A 5,770-nucleotide genomic window follows, 5' to 3' on the forward strand; every position below is an offset into this window, starting at 1 on the left:
TTAGTTTTATCACATTAAATTATAATTTAATCATTCTCAATAAAATTGTTGGTAAACATGTTTTTACTGATATTATAAATTACAATATGGAGATTATATATATGAATCTGTCGTGTCACATCAAACAGTGTCAAAACAGCATTATTGTTTGAATTTCCTGAAAAAATTGACATAATTTTAAAGATGAGACTTTGTTTCTAATCAAAAGTAACAATATAAAAAAATGGAAATTTCCAAATTAAGTTCTATGTGTACAGTGGTTAAAACAATGGTGCAGCTATTTGTTTGGTACATATGCATACCGAACTGAAAGACCCTTATTGAAAATTTTCAGTATGAACGTGTGCCGTTACACCCCTAATACCCATAATATATATATATATATATACTGTATATATATATATGCCCAACTTGCCTTCAAAGGGACTGACTGTCTTCTCTGCAGGGTTTCAATACTGAAACTTCAGCATATGTAGGTGCTGTGAAATTGAAATCCATGAAAAGTTATTTGGCAGCAGTGTGGAATTTCGTATGACTCTCTCTCTGGGTTGGAAAAAAAAATTATCTTATGAATTAACCAGACTAAAGTCGAGGGAAAGGAAGCTTCTGATGGAGGAAAAGTTTCCACCTAAGTCTTGATTCTCCATCTGAAGATGATGCCACTACCCCATTTGAAAAACATTTCAGACTATGGACAGTGTAAGGGGAGCATCATTCATTCATGAAAGGCTTTGTTTGATTCTAAATTCTCTCTTTTCAGCTTATTCTCTGTAAAACTCTTCTAATGATGTGGTCGTTCGCGGCGTGTACACCACGCAGGGAGCGAGTTTTTCCCCGCGGCGTGAATATTAGTGAATACATTGGCGACACCTGAGGTACACCATATAGTGAACAGAACAAGACAGGAATATGTATTCTGAATATAGGGAAGGCGATATGATCAAAATCTTTTTAAAGTCACAGAACAGTTAGTTCCTGGACCTCGAATCTTATTAGACACAGAACGTTCCAAGAGAGCTGAAGTAGTCCAACTGCACTGGGCCTTTTCACTATTAGTATCACTCCACTTGTCGCCAAAGTACTTAGACTTTTATTCATACCTTAGCATATGTTAAACATTTAATTTAAACATTTAAACATTTCAAAGTATACTCTATTTGATAGCAAGCATGAACACAGGTGCTGGAACCATGTGCACTAGAAAGATTCAGCCTTGTCCAGTGTCTGCTTTTTCCCTAAGTTCTATTATGACAACTCTCTAAAGATTTTAGCATGGTAATGGATATAACAACAGCTACGCTGCTGAATTGCTGCTGTTGGTTACTGCTGTTGTTGCCAGTGGTGGTTCGTCTGGGGAGGCAGGCGAAGCACAGCTTCCCCAAAATTTTGAGGTGAAAATGGGAGGACGATGATTTAAATGTTAATAAAATTCACAATTAATTTCGGTTCATGTCTCAGAATGTGTATTTTTTGTTTGTAATTTCACAGCTGTAATACCATAACATGTTAATGAAGTTGGAAAGCGCCGCTTTTCTATCGGGAATGTGCCGAATCTGCTGATGTAATTACAACCGCTAAATGATAGAGAAGGGGAGGGGGAAGCTGCCAATCACCGTCGAGTGTTCACTTTCAGTGTTGAGAAGAGAAACCTCATAGTATTCTGAATATAGGGAAGGCGATATGATCAAAATCTTTTTAAAGTCACAGAACAATTAGTTCCTGGACCTCGAATCTTATTAGACACAGAACGTTCCAAGAGAGCTGAAGTAGTCCAACTGCACTGGGCCTTTTCACTATTAGTATCACTCCACTTGTCGCCAAAGTACTTAGACTTTTATTCATACCTTAGCATATGTTAAACATTTAATTTAAACATTTAAACATTTCAAAGTATACTCTATTTGATAGCAAGCATGAACACAGGTGCTGGAACCATGTGCACTAGAAAGATTCAGCCTTGTCCAGTGTCTGCTTTTTCCCTAAGTTCTATTATGACAACTCTCTAAAGATTTTAGCATGGTAATGGATATAACAACAGCTACGCTGCTGAATTGCTGCTGTTGGTTACTGCTGTTGTTGCCAGTGGTGGTTCGTCTGGGGAGGCAGGCGAAGCACAGCTTCCCCAAAATTTTGAGGTGAAAATGGGAGGACGATGATTTAAATGTTAATAAAATTCACAATTAATTTCGGTTCATGTCTCAGAATGTGTATTTTTTGTTTGTAATTTCACAGCTGTAATACCATAACATGTTAATGAAGTTGGAAAGCGCCGCTTTTCTATCGGGAATGTGCCGAATCTGCTGATGTAATTACAACCGCTAAATGATAGAGAAGGGGAGGGGGAAGCTGCCAATCACCGTCGAGTGTTCACTTTCAGTGTTGAGAAGAGAAACCTCATAGGGGAGGCTAGCCTCCCTTCTGGTATATCAACCAATCATCATAGAGGCGTAATACGTGATATTAGTTTGAATGTCTGCCGCTGCACTGATAATGTACCAAGTACTTATGATGAGTAGCGATATTGAATATTTGATTTCCAAATATCAAGCCATCATTCAAACAGTATATATACAAATTTAAAAGAAGGGAAAACACGCCTAAGCTGGATATAGGCTACAGCAGGCGGCTTAATTAAATGGCACAACAGGCAGCTCTCTTTTAATGCAGACTTTTAAGAAGGGATGGATGTTTGCTTCAAGTGATAGGCCAGGTATAAGTGAAATTATATTATCTTACTGTACGTGTGTCGTTTTCTTTACGTTTTCTGACTAAAAGCAACCAAAAAGCCATTTTAAAGTGATTAAGCAAATAACAATAATAATAATAATAATAATAATAATAATCGGCAGGGATCCCAGACCAATAATTAGTGTGCCTCCTCTATTTAAAAACCCACGAGCCGCCACTGGTTGTTGTAGATTATTGCTGCTGCTGCAGATCAAGTACAGGAACTTGCTACTGCCAATACATTCGCTGATACAGTGCTGTGATTATTCAAGACATACTGCTGCTGCACAAATAGCATATACTGATGGCTGCAATATAAAAAAGAGTGAAAAATTTAAGGGGGTCTGAATACTTTCCGTACCCACTGTATATATATAAACGTCTTCCATTAGTGGAATTTCACTGACTCTTTCTGCAAGTTACAACTTTCTGTCAGTAGGTGGCGACAAGCAACTGTTTTTCTGAGTGAGTCATTTTAATTATCCGATTCCTTCAAAAACTAATTCAGGAATGAAATAATATACTTTATTTATGTGCGAGTCATTGAATCATTCATTTAACCAATTAGTTCAGAAATGCTGATTCATTCAGGAACAAAACAAGATACTTTATTTATGTGCGAGTCATTGAATCATTCATTCAACCAATTAGTTTACAATTGCTGATTCATTCAGGATGAGACTACTTAGAGACTACTGCTGTGCCTTTGTGTGGAACTGTTTGTAACTGTTAGCAATAAAGAAAATGAAGAAGCAACAACAACAACAATAATAATAATGTTATGGTATTATAATGTTTCTAGAATTTGGGTTACTAAGTATTAACTTTTTCATAAACAGATCATGTTTAAAAAAACATATACAGCCTAATTTTGGACATCACTGTGCGAAAAATAAATTTTCTCTTTTTTAATGTACATTATTTAATAGATATGATTAAATTAATTGTATCTATATTATTATTATTATTATTATGATCTTTTATATTGTTTGTTTAATTATTTATTTGACAATTATTTCTACCAGATTAACCAAATTTAAAAAAACATTTTGTTCCATACTTTCTGAAGGCAATGACTGAAAAGTAGTCTGACCAATAGCGTGCAGGCATTGTACATAATCAACCAATCATGGCTTGTGAGATGGTGGGATCTACAAAGAGCGGTCAAAGCAATGCAAATACACGTATAATATTGTTACGTATCCGGTCCATGAACTTCCGTCTGCTAGCCATCAGAGGTCACCCTTGTTTCACTGCTATAGCTGATAGCTACTTTACGGAGCCGGCTTAGTTTTCCTAGCCTTATCTTAGTCTTGCCTAATCTGTTTTCTCATGTTCTGATCTTTGCCTTGTACCTGGATTATTTCTCTAGTGTCGCCCTGTTGGATTACGTTCGCCATCGATTGACCCTCGCTTGTTTACTGGACTGCTCTTGTTTTGTCTTCTATATACCTGTTTGCCATTGCCTGACCCTCGCCTGTTTTGACCATGCCCTTAATAAAAGTTTTGCAGATGGATCCACACGTCTCTTGTCTCGTCGGCTCCGTTACAAATATGTGTGGACTGTAGAGAGTACGTCAGTAGGAATACAAAGCCAAAAAAACAGAAATTTCAAGCAATTTAAAAAATCCCGGCCAGGAATTGTCTGTAACAAAGAGGACATGTGGTCACCCTAGTTCAAAGTGTGATGAGTAGACTGAAATTTAAATGATTACAGAAATGTGCTTGTAAAAAGCAAAGCTGCACAAAATAATTTTTTGATATAAACTGACAAGAATGTGGTCAAAAAGTTCAAAGACTGGATTTCTGTTGTCCCTCCATCATGGCGTCGAGCCGCACTTCTTCCTGATGTAACATCATGTGTTTCGGTATCTTTCATAATGTCTAATACACTTTTGACTTCCTCTGCTTTGCCTTTCTTCGGCCAGTCTCAACTCACCGCAGACTCTACTTCTCCCCCTCACCCCTCTCTCACCTTTCCATCTCTTTCAGTGCTCCGAGTGCTTGCCCTGGGACTAATTAGAGAGAAGTTGCAGCTCTGAGCGCAGCTCTGCTGACATTGGGAAGTAAGTTTGTGTTAGTGTCGGTGTGCACGTTTGTGTGTGCACATATGTGCATTAAAGTGAACTGCTCTGCTCTCAGACAAAACAGCAGGATCTTTGTTTTATTATTTATCTAACTGCTCCTCTCCATCACATTCTCTCTCTTCCTCATTCTGTGCTGCGAACATGAAGTACCAGTATGGATTTGCAGAGCTACTTTGTAGCTTCCCATGCAGAAGTTACTCTAGTTAAAATACTGTCAAGCTACCAACAGAAAGTAGAATATATATATAGGCAATATATGCTAACACTTTGTAATTAGGTCTCATTTGTTAACATTAACTTGGATTAATAAATACTTTATAAGTATTGTTGATTTTGTGAAATCAATGATTTTGTCCATATTAATTAAAGTTGACAAATAAGACTTACAGTATCTCACAAAACACACCCCTGACATTTCAGCAACCATTTTATTATATGTTGTCAAGGGACAATACTATAGAAATGAAAATTGGATATACTTTAGACTAGTCAATGTGCAGCTTGTATAGCAGTACAGAATTACTGTCCTCTAAAAATAACTCAACATACAGCCATTGTTGTCTAAATAACTGGCAACAAAAGTGAGTACACCCTAAGTGAATGTCAAAACCGTGTCCAAAGTGTCAATATTTTGTGTGAGCACCATTGTTATCTAGCACTGCTTTAATCCTCCTGGGCATGGAATTCACCAGAGCTGCACAGGTTGTTGCTGGGATCATCTTCCATGACATCACGGAGTTGCTGGATGTTAGACACATGGCGCTTCTCCACCTTCCGCTTGAGAATGCCCCACAGGTGCTCAATAGGGTTCAGGTCTGGAGACATACTTGACCACTCCATCACCTTCACCTTCAGCTTTCCCAGCAAGGCAGTTGTCATCTTGGCGGTATGTTTGGGGTCGTTATCATGTTGGAAAACTGCCGTTCGGCCCAGTTTCTGAAGGGAGGGCATCATGT

General features: G+C 37.7%; 1 long non-coding RNA gene across 1 annotated transcript in view; it reads right to left on the reverse strand.

Annotated features, from left to right (window-relative positions):
- Window positions 1-571: 571 nt before the first annotated feature.
- LOC107593995 (uncharacterized) overlaps window positions 572-5,770 on the reverse strand; it is a 12,424-nt gene continuing 7,225 nt past the window's right edge. Inside the window, exons 2-3 of the long non-coding RNA XR_001610131.1 lie at window positions 4,252-4,253; window positions 572-582 (exon numbers count right to left, since the gene is read on the reverse strand). This is a non-coding gene — a long non-coding RNA (uncharacterized lncRNA). The remainder of the gene's footprint in view (window positions 583-4,251; window positions 4,254-5,770) is intronic.

The sequence above is a fragment of the Sinocyclocheilus grahami genome, unplaced genomic scaffold (genome assembly GCF_001515645.1).
Source record: "Sinocyclocheilus grahami isolate Dianchi unplaced genomic scaffold, SAMN03320097.WGS_v1.1 scaffold178.1, whole genome shotgun sequence".
NCBI lineage: Eukaryota > Metazoa > Chordata > Actinopteri > Cypriniformes > Cyprinidae > Sinocyclocheilus > Sinocyclocheilus grahami.